At 39.2% G+C, this 14,824-nt stretch overlaps 1 long non-coding RNA gene across 1 annotated transcript; it reads right to left on the bottom strand.

The window, feature by feature from the left end:
• Nucleotides 1–7,869: 7,869 nt before the first annotated feature.
• LOC124264483 lies at nucleotides 7,870–13,555 on the bottom strand. Its single transcript, XR_006895143.1, has 2 exons — nucleotides 13,241–13,555; nucleotides 7,870–9,590 (listed from the first exon to the last, which is right to left on the bottom strand). It is a non-coding gene; the product is annotated as an uncharacterized LOC124264483 (long non-coding RNA).
• Nucleotides 13,556–14,824: the final 1,269 nt, after the last annotated feature.

The raw sequence follows: 14,824 nt of genomic DNA, 5'->3' as shown, positions 1-14,824 counted from the left end.
GTGAACGTTACTTCTGGCCATGTGTTGGGGACCGTTTACACAGGGTGGAAGCGCTGTCCACATGCATTTTCCTCGCTGGACAGTGAAAGAAGGACACGTGGCGCAAGAGTAAAGGTAGGTTTTTCCTCGCATTTGCACTATTTTGCAAGTATATCAGGTTTTGCCATTTGGCAGAAGGATCTAGAAAGTTACAGATCTTTCTGTAATAGCTTGACTCCCTCTATATTTATTGGAATGCGCGTTAAGCGAGGACACCCTCCTGAGTATGGAAACAAGATCGCGGAAAATGATCGTTTCAACACGAAATATGACATCCTCATCAGCAGACACACCTTTTTTTGCTGTCAATTCTTAGATATAGTGATTTTAGGTCTTCATTCGCAGTTTAGGCTTTAATGCGTCAGTTTTTCACGTTTAGCAAACAAACTGTCCATTGCGTTGTGATTTTACTGTCCAGGAGTTGACAGTTTATAGTTTTAACCGTCAGGTGATCAAACGATATTCTAGAGATATTTGTTGTGAAGAAGAATGTTTTGTTACTGCCTACCTGGCGTATTTATTACGATTTTGTATCTTCAAGTACGATTGTACACCCTCATTGCAGTTTGTACCCTGCCTGGGATTTAATGGATGCAAACCTATAAAAACACATATTAATTTGTTTAAAAAAAACATGCATTCGTTTCACTTCAGCTTTACTTGCCAGCGTAAACACGACATGAAACCGAAACTAAACAAGAGTGACCTCTCTTTCAAGTCACTTTCGCACGTACAACCGAAAGTTAATTTATTCAAAATCGTGACCGTAATGTATGTTCATTGATGAAAGATATAGATCAAGTACTTCGGTAGATGTCGTGAAAATGCAAAGTAATCTGATTGGCTGATTTTTCCAGTCTTTATCGTCGGGCTCCCTCGTATTTTCCCGGTTTCTACCCATCTTATCCGATGGCTTCCCAACCAGTGGCATCATGGCGGAGCGTTCATCGGGCTCATATGTGCCATAGGATTCATTTTACATTTTACAAAATTATGTACGAAGTGTATTATCAAATATACAAATATACATCTACCCCAAGAATAACCAAGACCAGGTTATTCCAAAGTATGTAGATTGTTCATACTATCATTCAGATATTAGTATTGCACATTCGGGTAAAGCATATCACTAAGCATCTGAAAACCAAGGGACATCTAAACAATGTTGAATGTGCGAAATCAAATACAATAATGGCGTCCTTTGTTCCCACCGGTGGCACTAATAGCGATATGGACAAGGGGGATAGGCAGGTCTGTTACTGTACATAGTCTGTGGTTAATATATATGCATTATTTTGATATGTTAAAGGTTTCAGGAAATGAATTTCGATGTTGAACCACTGGACGAGTCGCATATATCCTTCAATACCAGTCGTTTGTTGTCAAGCACACCGAAAATATGAAGAAACAGGATGGAGACCGAGTCAAAACATTGATTTCACGATAGTCTCCTTTCCTGCTGACTGGGGTCCGTCCTATTGCGCAACTTAGTACAATAACCAGTTCAGAATTTTGAGACCAACTCATTCAAGTGGATATATAAATATTAATCAGTATTATTTGATACATCTAATCACTTGTATATTGGACACTACTCTCCTTCTAATCCGTACTCTGTCATACAACGTGCTCTGACAAACAGAAATCTGGAAATCGTGGAAATCTCAAAACGAGGTTCAGCTGCGAGAAAGTTTGGCGGTCTTGTACGGACCTGATATTATATCAATCACATTTTGCGTTACAAAAATACACTTAATAAGCGCAAAGAACGCATAACAGGTGTAACCAGACCTCATGAAACAGGGGCAGTCTGTGACGTCTTAGTTAACGTCATGCTGCCTACACCTAGCCATAAAATATACATATGCGGCAAGTTCTACATGTCCTCATTTGGCCTCAGACTGCATGTAAAGGGATCCTTCACAACAACTACCGTTTCCATTGCCAAGTCTGTGGAAAAGGGTATAAAAAACTGTGGGTTTCCACAGTTAATGCTCTAAAGTCCATGCAACTACATGGACAGTTAGTTCAACGTAAACATTCAAAGCAATGGACAGTTTCAAAACAACTCCATGTAAAATGAACAGTTTGATTTTTCGACGATAACTGAAAAATTACCGATGCATTAAAGCCTACACTGTAAATGAAGACCTAAAATCACTATATCTAAGAACTGACAGCAAAAAAAGGTGTGTCTGCTTATGAGGATGTCACACTTCGTGTTGAAACGACCATTTCCTTTCGACACTCAGGAGGTGCCCTCGCCTAACGCGCAATGTATTGATAAATAAATTTATCTAGGGTAAATACGGTAGTCTAGACCGACTACCGTGGAGGCATGTGTTGCACGAGAAGTTGTGCTTGTTTAGTCACGTGATAGAAGGTTACAAAGTGGGTTGAAGATATTGTTTCGTCACTCGAGGTCTACGCGTTACTCAGGCGAGTAGCTTTGCCTTGGTTTCTGCCCTTATGTCCGTCATGGATCAACAAGATTCTACAACTTCTACTCCGGACGTTTCTCAGGAGTCGAGACAGGAGTCCAGTTCCGAACCTTTTGAGTCCTTTCAGCTGTTTAAGGACTACATGGACAACAAGCTGAAATTATTGAAGAGAGACATTGTCGACGAGTCCGAGGAAAGGTCTCTCAGTGTTTTCAAAAAGGTGAGGAAAATTGATACGCCAAACTTTAAATACAAAGGGAACGAAATTCAATTCAAGTTCAATTCTGATATTTCTGACAGACTAGATTCGGCTAAAAGACACTGTAATAGGAGAGATTTTCCAGAATGTTTAGAGCTTATAGACACTATCCAATGTTCTATTAAGAAGAGGAATAAGTTCATCAGACTAGCGGACAGATCTCCGTCGGGATGGGGATTGATATCGGAGTTGGAAGGGGACGAAATTGCTTCTAACTCGGAGGAGGAGAGACGGTTTGAAAGGGCAGAGACCAAGGCACTTCGTAAGAGACAACGTCGTGAGTTCGTCAGGCCCCGAGGCAGAGGACCTCAAGGATCCGTTAACTCCAGTCCTTATCCTCAACCAACTTTGCAACCAACATCTCAGCCTCCCAATCAGCCCTTTCGTCAGTACTCCGGGCGTCATCACCCCGTCTCCAGGCCATGTTTCTTCTGCGGCGAGGTCGGACACTGGCGAGCCACGTGTCCTGCAGCAGCAGCTTTGCGCCGGTCAGCCCAGCAGAACTCCAGGGAGGGTAGCTCCCCAACAGGACGCAAGAAATACAGTGAGAGACAAAGTCTTGGAGAAAACTAAGGCGGGGAGTTCGTCGGAAACCGTGACTTCCAGCAATTCACATTCTACTTCACCTGCAGGGTTAGAAGGTATCGAACTTGAGGCTAGTGCCATGCATCTGTCTGATAATTTCGAGTTTGAGTCTAGTTCTCATGTTATAGTAAAAGGGAATCTTAAGAATCATGTTGCTTTCTGGAGACAAATTTCTGCTTCTGATTACATTTTGCAAGTCATAGAACACGGTTATGTTATTCCATTTGTCGAAACCCCTCCTCCTTCGTGTAGTCGTAACAACTGCTCTGCATTTAAACATGGCGAGTTTGTGACTGACGCAATTCAACAACTCTTGGCAAATAATTGTATAGTGCAAGTTATACTAAAACCTCAGATTATAAGTCCACTGTCAGTGTCCGTTCAAAAATCAGGCAAGAAAAGGTTAATTTTAGACCTGAGGTTAGTAAATCGTTACGTTTGGAAGGAGAAGATTGTTCTTGAAGGTCATAATGTAGCTTTGAATCTTGTTCATATTGGCGGATACATGTTTAAGTTTGATTTAAAGTCAGGTTATCATCACATTGATATTCACAAAGATCAGCACAAGTTTTTAGGTTTTTCGTGGACAGATAATAACGGTTATATCAAGTATTATTGTTTTACTGTTCTCCCTTTCGGTTTGACTTCTGCACCATATATTTTCACCAAGTGTCTCAGACCACTCGTGAAGTATTGGAGACAGAATTCCGTTGATATCGTCGTGTATCTGGATGATGGGTTCGGCCTCGCTCAGGCTCTAGCTTTATGCAGCAAGCATTCATCTTTCGTTAGATCTACGTTAGCTAAGGCAGGTTTTGTCTGTAACGATCAGAAATCAGTGTGGGCACCTTCAAGACAGCTAGAATGGCTTGGTTTTAACTGGGACCTTGACAAGGGTATCATTTCCATTCCTTACAGGAAACTCGACGATATAAACCTAAGTTTTTCGAAGTTTATGTCCCTGCTACCCAAGTTTACACCAAGAGACGTTGCCAGACTAACCGGTAAAGTCATTTCCCTTATGCCAGTATTTGGAGACGTATGTAGGTTATTAACCAGGCAAATGTATTTGCAGATACAAGGTTACACTCACTGGGATAAAGTTGTTACCTCTTATGATAATCCTGGTTTTGTGTCAGAGCTAGTCTTTTGGAGAGATAATGTTCTGAATTTTAATAGCAGAAGTCTCCAGCAAGAGTTCTCTCCCCTCGTAAGCGTGTTTTCAGACGCTAGTTCGATTGGTTGTGCAGCATTCATTCAGGATACCACCCACACTTTTCACTGTACATGGAATAGTTCAGAGAAAACATTCAGTTCAACTTGGAGGGAATTAAAAGCTGTTGAATTGGCATTGTTGTCTTTTCGACACCTTCTTGGACATAAGTCAGTCAAGTGGTTTTCAGATAATAAAGCATGTTGTCACATTGCTACTTGCGGTAGTTTTTCCCCCGCACTGCAGACGATAGCTCTGTCCATCTTCAGATGTGTAAGGTCAAACAACATAAATCTTCAGTTCTGTTGGATCCCTAGGTCAGAGAATGATAAAGCGGACAGTTTGAGTAAATTCCAAGATTATGATGATTGGACCATATCGGATCGTGTTTTTCAGCTGTTAAACAACAGGTGGGGTCCTCACTCCGTAGACAGGTTTGCCAGTCATATCAATACTAAGCTGAATAGGTTTAACTCCAGATTTTGGACTCCAGGTTCGGAGGCGGTTGATACGTTCACTCAAGATTGGTCTAGAGATAACAACTGGGTAGTTCCCCCTGTATCTTTAGTGACAAAAGCTATCAAGTATGCTCTGAACAATAGGGCTCCAGCAACACTGGTCATTCCCTACTGGCCATCGGCATCGTATTGGTCAATTTTGTTTGATAATGGTACAGTTCGCCCCTTTGTAAAGGATTTTATTCAGTTAAGCGGTAGTACTTCCTTTCAGGGAGGCAGCAGAAAATCTGTTTTTGACAATTTCCAAGGTTATGCATTAGCCATAAGGATATAGAATGGTACTTATGTCACTGGACATTTTCAGAGCTGTTTACCGCTGGAGTGTGGAGTGAGAGAAAAACTCTTCAGGATGAGAGATTACAGATTCTAGCTGACAAGTTACCCGATGTAGTGTTGAAATCAAGGGCGCCAACTACTACAAGCAAGTATAAGAGAGCCTATAAGAACTGGAGAAAATGGGCCTCCAGTTTTGAAGATATTAGTTTTTTCCCAGCATCACCATTTCATGTTTCGCTGTATTTAGTCTCTTTGATTCAAAGCGGTAAAAATAGTTGTAGCATAATAGAAGCAATTTACGGTATTTCATGGGCTCATAGGATCGCAGGTTTCCCAGATCCTTGTGCAGATAACCTGGTTATTAATGTTAAAGAATCAGCAATGAGAACTTGTGTTAAACCTGTGGTTAAGAAAGATCCAGTCACCCCAGATATGTTGTTAAAGCTGGTAAATATGTTTGGTGGGAACAATGCTACTTTGCTAGATTTAAGGTTTTTATCAATGTCTTTGCTCTCATACGCAGGATTTTTTAGATTTTCCGAAGTAGTGAACATAAAAAGAAATGATATTACTTTTGAAAAAGGCTATATAAGTATATTTCTCGGTAAAAGTAAAACTGACGTTTACAGAGATGGGAGAAGTGTTTTGATCTCTCACTAGTTCTCCTACATGTCCAGTTACTATGTTAAAGAGGTATCTTGAGGCAGCAGATATAGTCGATTCTTCCGAAGATTACATATTTAGACAGATGTGTTATTGTAAAAGTAAATCCAAATACAAGTTGAAAGGGAAATCTCCGCTGTCCTATACTAGAGCTAGAGAAATATTCCTAGATAAAATTACGTTCATTGGTGAAGATGCCACTAAAATTGGTTTGCACAGTTTTCGCTCAGGGGGAGCCAGTGCTGCGGCTAACGCCGGTGTCCCGGACAGATTGTTCAAAAGACATGGCCGCTGGGCTTCAGAGACGGCAAAAGATGGTTACGTGAAAGACGATGTTAATTCATTACTCTTAGTGTCTGCAAATTTGGGAATTTGAAGGATGTTTTTGTATGGCAGTTGTTGTTGAAGTTCTTTTAATCGAGGCGCGGTAGACAGCACCCTGGTTGTGCATCAACAGGCCCGTTCTTTCATCTTTTTTTCATATCGAGGATCGCGCTTCCAATAATAACGACTATTGTAGACAGCACCCACGGGCGATGTATTACGACAGTATGTTTTAGTTACAAGCCCCTGTGGTAACATAATTTGTTTCTATTCTGTTCGTTTGAGCGGAGAATCCAGTCTTTTGTCCAATTTCTTTTTCTTTGCTTTGACAATGTCTTCTTCTTCACAATGGCGCAGCAAACAACTTCTGCTATGTCTGCTTCAGCAAGTTTGATAACATGGAAAACAAGTGTAGAAGTGAGCACAGCTCACATATCCCCGCTTCCCACTTTGGGACATGGAAATGACTGATATTGATATATATAATGTGACAAGGATCAGCAGCTCACAAGACTTTCTCCTTGACTCTACTAAACTTTATATACATGTTAGATAATTGTTTTGCCATGTACTGATTACAGTAATAATTTATGGAAACATTACTTTTTTGTGTTTTCCGTGGAAACCTGACATACAATTGAACTTGTTGCACACAATGAAGTGGACGTAGATGAAGATTGTTATTTTTTAGCACATGGCATATCTGTGGGTCATGATTAACTTGTGTATTAAGTTTGGTGAACCTAGCATGTATAGTTTCGATGATATGCTGTGGCCAGGTAACCATCAAACACATTTTGCACCAAGTCATGTTTCCATGGAAACAACAACAAAACAAATTCTGAAAAACTTTAAAATAGCAAAAGGCACATCAATGGGTAAAGATTAACATGTGTGTGAAGTTTGGTGAACCTAGCATGTAAACTTTAAGAGATATGCTCCGGACAAAACCATCAAACACATTGGGCACTAAGTCGTGTTTCCATGGAAACAGCAAAAACAAAATTCTGAAAAAACTTTAAAATAGCAAAAGGCACATCAATGGGTAATGATTAACATGTGTGTGAAGTTTGGTGAACCTAGCATGTAAACTTTAAGAGATATGCTCCGGACAAAGTTTCAGGACTAATGGATGGACGGACAGAGAGACGGACAGACGGACGGACAGACAGAATGAATGCTATATACCCCCGTTACTTCGTAGCGGGGGTATAAAAATATCGTGAGGTATTATGAGATCAACAATCAATTGACACATGAGATCATGTGAACAGTAGCAAATCGATTAGTCAATATTTCTTAAAACTGACAAATATGTTCTACAAGGTACAGTAACTGCCTGGTCCTTATCAGGGACGTAGCTACCATTATAAAAATAAAGCCTGGACTTACACATAATTGTTGCTAAGAAGGTTGGGCAAGTCCTCAATACTATCTAAATAAAAAGCTTTGCAACCTATCGGGCTTACACGAACCAACTAGCTTGCTGTGTGCCTGGTTATATATAACGGGCCAACCCGTGTGAGTGATACATCAGCAACATGAACATGGTTTCATTGAAATCAAGTATTTAATTCAACTTTCATCTGATTATACAAACATGTAAGTACTGAAGCCGGGGACATTGACATGTAACTCTGCTTATCACAGGGACACTTACACACATGTCGTCCCTATGTCGTAGTAAGTGCCAAGAAGTTCTAAATTCCTGGCATCTCACTTCATTTGCAACATACCTGAAATAACTACATCTCCAGCTGCCTTGTCAGTAAATAGTGTTAAATCTGCTTTGGTTGTCCTCCAGTTAAGTCCCCAGAAAAAGGATGTCACATACCGGTAATTCAGGTGAATTATTGGGGACACAATTGCCATACAAAAGGAACACCAGTAAGTACCAAATGGCTTTTGTATTAGCCTCTAGTAGAACTGATGGTGTGACGCACAGGTGAGCATTATTAAAATACCAGAACTAAAATCAGAAAAGAAATCTTTGGGAAATCACAATGCCATATTATGACATTAATCCCAGTACCATTGTCTAAAATCTATTGATCCTTCAACAACAACATAATGATGTAGGCTTGTGAGACACCAACTATTCTTTTCTTTCTCCACATTAAACATATGTACATGTACTCAACAAAAACACAAACAGACTGACTTGGACTGGCACAAGTTACCATTCCTTGACACTATTTAGGAAATCTGTGTTATTTCCTGGCAACAAATCAGCTGCATCCCATTTAGGAGTTACAACCATTTTGTCCTCAGTTCATACCAGACTAAAACTTCTTAATGATACAACATTTCTGTATCCACAAGTTCTGTATCCACTTCCTTTCTCCATCACCTGTGAATACCTGACACCAACCATTCCTGGCAATGTCGGCTTCCAGGGGCAGGATATATGACAGAACACACAAGGTATATCACACACGCTGCAACATTTCCAGTGTAGCATGTGTCATGGTCTTTTAATTGTCTACTCTCAACATCACTTCCATTTTAGGTAGGTTGGGTTCATAAACCAGCTCATGTCTGAAATAGAGCTTTTTACTTCTGTGTGTCACAAATAGCCCAAACATTCCATATTGGTGCCACATGTCTATGGGTCCATATTTAGCCTTGGTCTTGAGATTCCACAGACTGTCATGGCCACTGAAATCGTTGTTCATCAAGATTTGTCTCAACATTCCAGTCACAACTGTGACATAATCACAAAAGGACAAGTCTTGTTATGAGTTACTGATTTGAATCAAACTTTTTTTCCAACTTTCCCCAAAAGTATTCATTTTCTGCCTGATAGAGGATTCCTTGAATAATTCTTAATGAAGATGGCATATCATTAAAGTCTACATCAACCAGCAGTGGCAAGAGTCGGTTTGTAAATGTTGTGCCCAACACTGAATTATAAAGCCCTGTATGCATTGCAAATCTCTGGAAGGTGCTCTCGAAGAACGACTTTGACAGAAGCATGATATAGGCCTTGCAGTTATCAAGAGCAAAATCTAAATTCTCTATTTCTGTACGCCCTGGCTTGGCATCACGGTCATCCAGATAGCCCCTGAATTTTCCCTGCCTCTCCAACCGTTCTGCAATTTTGAATGCTTCATTTCTGTCACTGTCAGAGTAAAACACCACAAAATCATATCCATCAATGGAAGATGAATGTCCCTCAGCTGGTAGCCTTTTGACTTCAGGGTCAACACTGGAGTCGCAACTGAGGTCACCACTGAAGCCACCCCTGCCACTAGCCATATTTCTGCTGGTTCCTGCAACAAGACAAATGTTATGCCAGTGAGTGAGCGACATATTCTAAAGAGTTTCTGATCATTTGGTATCCTAGTGGTTAAACTGTTCACTGGTCATGCCAAAATCCAGTTTCAAATCCCCACATGGGTGAAATACATGAATCCCTTCTCTGGTGTCCCAAAACCATATTGCTGGAATATTGCTAAAAGCAGTGTAAAAACCATATTCGTTCACTCACTCATTCTGGGACACTGACTGATTGTCATCAAATGTCTTTTCAAAGTTATAATATAGATGAATGTCCTATCAAAAAGAGATGCCATAATGTGTCCATTTATAGCGCCAGACTCCACACCAGGTTTAGAATCAAAGAGCTAATCAAAACACAGCACATTATTACCCTGGATAACCCAAGCTGCCTGTGAGGCACTAGGGGGTTAACAGTCACATGACCTATCCCACCGGGTACCCATTTTCTGCTGGGTGAACAGCAGCAATTTTGAACAAACTCACTTGCCTAAGGTATATCACACAAACACAAGGATCACATGTGCTGACATGATAAAAATGCCCTCATATCTTTAAACAATCTGTCAGCGCTAACACCTTTACATGTAAATGATTAACTGGAAACATGAATAATGCCATTGTCATTAACAAACAACAGAATCATTTAGATATATAGCACACATGCTTTGAAATATACTTATACAAGGCTGTCGCTTAAACAATGGTCTTAATTGCAGTGAAGCTCACCATAATTAGGGCTCCTTGCCTCTTGGCAGGAGACCTATTGTAATCGTTCGGATTATTATTATTATTATTATTATTATTTCGCGATTTTTGTACCAAACATACCTCCTAAACCAATGCTTCAAATCGCTTACAAAAAATCACAGATGCCTACCAAGGTGAAGATATTCCCTTTAAAAATCTCTAGGCTCTAGGCCCAATAGCAAAGGGGAGATAATTCAAAATTAATTCCAAAATTTCAAAGTTTGACAGCAAATATCTCAAGAACTAATTGTTCCAACACTTCCAAATCTCTTGTACAGATGCACAATCGAATTCCCAACAATTTTGCCTGGACGGGTCAAGTCGCTAAAATGTAACGTTTGGCAGTTATTTTTGTTTTCAGTTTTTGGCCATGTTTTTCAGCAGTTTTCTGAGTAGTTTGTGCCCAAAATGTGCTGAGCTCCAACCATCAGCTCTAGACATTCCAAACTTTCCATAACTGATGTCCAGTAACCATTGTGCAAATTCTGCACAAAAAGTGCCAGTATGGTAGATGAAGTCTTGGTGATTCCAGAACACTAATTGTTTTGACCGTAGACCCAAGAACAACTGGGGGGATACAGCCTTTTAAAGAGGGAACCATTTCTTCTCCAGAACTTCTTAAAAGGTACATCACCCCGGCGACTCCGGCTGTATATGGAAGATCCGCTCGCCTGTCAAAAACGTGTTCTGGCTCCGTTTTGGACGATGATTTCTAGCCCTCAAATAGAATAGATAGAACTACAGCCAAGGAACCCTCATTGTTGCTTGCAACTATATTTAAATATATAAATCCTGACAAGTGAGCATGTGCTTAACATGCATTTTATCCATATAAAGCCTTTTTACAATCAAACATGTTCTAATTGATTTATGTTTGCATATGACTTCAAACTTATTTTCCAGTTATATGTCTCTGATACCACTCAGCATAACTGATAAGACACAGATATTTACAGCAATATTGAAATAAGTTATCTGGGAAAACGTATATCCTTCCTGAAACAAGCTTAATTGGTGACCATAATAGTGGCTAACAAACTGTTCTAGGCAGCAAAAATATAATAATGAATTAACTATACCATACCAGCAGGGAAAGAAACCTTTCAAAATTAGTATTTATTTCACACTTGACCACAGAACCAGGGAGTGGACAGAAATTAGTGGCCCTTTCTGTACTTCACTGGTCCAAAATAACATTCATAGATTTACTTAATTATCTATACAGAATTCACTGGCCACCAGCTGAGATGCCAACCCCTAAGTGTTGCCAATAGTAGTTTCAAGGATCAGAAATAGTAGATTGACCATAAAATTAGTAGTCAACCGAATACTTAAAATCATGATGGATTCTATGAAAGATATTATGACACTAATCAAGAGTGAAGCTTCAATTTCACATACCTCAAACAGAAGATTTCCACATTGTCATTTGCAATGATTCCAGTTCAAATGTGTCATAACATTTGATGAATGGAAGGTAAGTGAAGTCAAAAATGTATCTAACTCGACAAAAATATATTCTTGTCCATATCCGAATTTTCATGAAGTTTCTTCAAATTTCATAGAATTTCTAGTGCAATCATAGCGACAATGATCAAATAGTAGAGTTTGGCATCTCTGCACCAGGACCATTGCAAACATATTTTTTAGATTACGATTACTTCAGAAAAATAGAGGAACATGAGATTGATTGTCAACTGTATGAAAATTTTGATCTGTGTAAAGAAATTAGTCAGTTTTAAGAAATGTATGTTTTCTCAAAATCCTGGTATATATGTACTTAATCATAACTTTGCACTTGGGTTTTATCCCAAAGACACGAGCTATATGTATTAACCCTATCCATGTTATAAGTTATTCCCAAATGTGCACCTATATAGGATTCCAAGCAGGACTTTGGCACACAAAGGGTAGCTTCAAGGGGGGGTAGGGAAAGACTTCCGATCGTATCCCCCCTTAACCCTATCCTAACCCTAACCCTTATCCTGATAATTTAATGTCTGTATGCACAATGTCATTTTTAAACTGGTGTTGGGGTAGTTAAAGCGTTTGTTCATCACGCTGAAGACCCGGGTTCGATTCCCCACATGGGTTCAATGAGTGAAGCCCATTTCTGGTGCCCCCTGGCGTGATATTGCTGGAATATTCCTTAAAGCGGCGCCATACTCACTAACTCATCAGCTTCATGATGCGATTATTCATGAATGGCCCACACTTGACTGCAAGAAAGGGTGATAAGGGACCGTTAATCATTTATGGCTTGGGGTGTGGGGGGTTGGGTTTTCAGATGATTTTAAGGGGGGTCACCCATTTTGTTCTGGTGAGAGGGGAGGGGTCAGCAATTTTGTACACACGTAATAGGGGCGTCAGCAATTTTGTACATAAAAATATGTTTAAATTTATGCTTAGAAATTATGGGATGGAGAGGGGTGTAATTGATTTTGTACATGACATGCAGGGGGTTCACTTATTTTGTACATAAATTGTAGGGGGGTCATTCACATTGTACATGCTTCTCCATAAAAATCATCATCACCCACAGAATGATAAATTATGAACGGTCCCTAACAGCCTAATATTGACATGACAGTGTGAGCTGCAGGTGAGTGTCAGCTATACGTCCGAGCTAGTGGCCGACAGCGTGAAGTACTAATGTTCCAGTTGCCGAGAGCCGCGGTAGCCTGGTCCTGTCCGACTGTCAATACATGGCCGTACATTCTCATTTCCTCAAGCACTTGATACCGTCCTGACCGTCTACCAGTCAAAACAACTTGCATTTAATCACACTTTGACAGCGACTAAACAGTGACATTACTGTAAGATACAGTTTTATCGATATTTAGCTGTTAGGTGTGATACTGCATTGCTTATCACAAAAATACATTTCCCTCACCGTGACAGACCTCTCCGGCTCGACTTCTGGAAACATGCTTGTATACTTCCGTATTTGAGAGTTATCTCCCCTCCCAATAGACTTTCGATCATTTGTTGACTGTCTGGGTAGTGTACTCGAAGAAGAATACTATATATGTGTTAATGTGGCAGATTCAACTTTGTATTGTATAGTTGTAAATATAATAAACATGTGAATCTTTAAAAGTTGTGTGTCATATTATGATGAGATATACAATCTCATTAAATAACCTAAGTCTAATCATTTTATCAAAAATTTTATATTCAACATTTTATAACACACCCTTAGCCCTTCTAAACATCAATCTAATCTTAAATGTAATCTATTTCAGCAATACTCATTTGCACTGCATGCTTTTCTCCCTGCAATCCCTTCTCAGGCATGTCCCTTGCTCAGGCTAGTGTGTAAGTTCTATTGTTCTCTGTTCAGCCAAGCGTATAAGGTATTAGGTATGTAAAGGTTAATTTCATCTAGTCTCTTGGTCAGTATCTTATGTGGTTGTCATCACGCATGTTGAGGTTTTGTCCATATTCTCTAGGATCGAGATCATGGTGATCTGGACTGTTTTTTCCCATGTATATAAGGTTAGTAATCTCTAGCCTTGTGTATACATGTGTATATTTATTGTGGTTTTGTGTGTGATAGTTGATGGTTATATTGGCTATAGTTTAAAGTATGTTTAATCTCAGTATCCACTTTCTACTATGTGTAAATATTTTATGTGGTGGTAACTCACAGTATAGTGAGTTATGACATTGCTATTAGTGTAGGTTATAACTCTCATCAGAGTGAGTTTTATAGTTTGGCTCACAGTATAGTGAGTTAGGTTAATGTTAGGTTTTGACTCACAGTACAGTGAGTTGTGTAAGTGTTATATTATATATTTATAGCATTACATATAATCATTAATTATATTCCATCTAAGTATAATATTTCCAATAATCTTATTTTCCATATTCCTATCTCATTAAAGCATTATTACTATTAGCATTATTATAGCTACCATAAATAAGGTGCGTGTGTGGATGTATGTGCGTATGTGTGGTTAGATGTGGTTGTATGTAGCTTTTACCGTAGTTACTCTTTTAATCATTTGTTGTAAATATCATCTGCACATGGAATTTATTCATCCTGCAGATGACGTGAACACCAGCAGTGTTACCTATGCATTGAATGCAGGAGCTCATGTCATACCAACCTGATATGTTATCATTGTTATTTCAATTATATTTATCATTGTATATTATGTAACATCTATCATATGTGTAAATGTTTATAGTATCAATGCCATGTAATATGATTAATACATGTGTATAATTCATGTGCATCAGCAAATCATGTGTATTACCATGATATTATTCATTTATATATCTGTGGAGTTGTCACGGTAACGTGTTGGCAACAGTAGTTATAATTAGTTATGTATATACGTGTACGTGTGTGTTTAATTAAGTATTTGGATAAGTTAATTCACTTGTTATGTAGTAATGTGATTCCTGTCAATTATTGATTGTAAACTTATATTGTCATTTTAACATGTTTCAGGCTAAAGCTTTTGTCTAT

Source organism: Haliotis rubra, unplaced genomic scaffold, assembly GCF_003918875.1.
Source record: "Haliotis rubra isolate DU_JTF1 unplaced genomic scaffold, ASM391887v1 Scf927, whole genome shotgun sequence".
NCBI classification, from domain to species: Eukaryota; Metazoa; Mollusca; class Gastropoda; order Lepetellida; family Haliotidae; genus Haliotis; species Haliotis rubra.
This window is presented reverse-complemented; position numbering and strand designations above follow the sequence as displayed.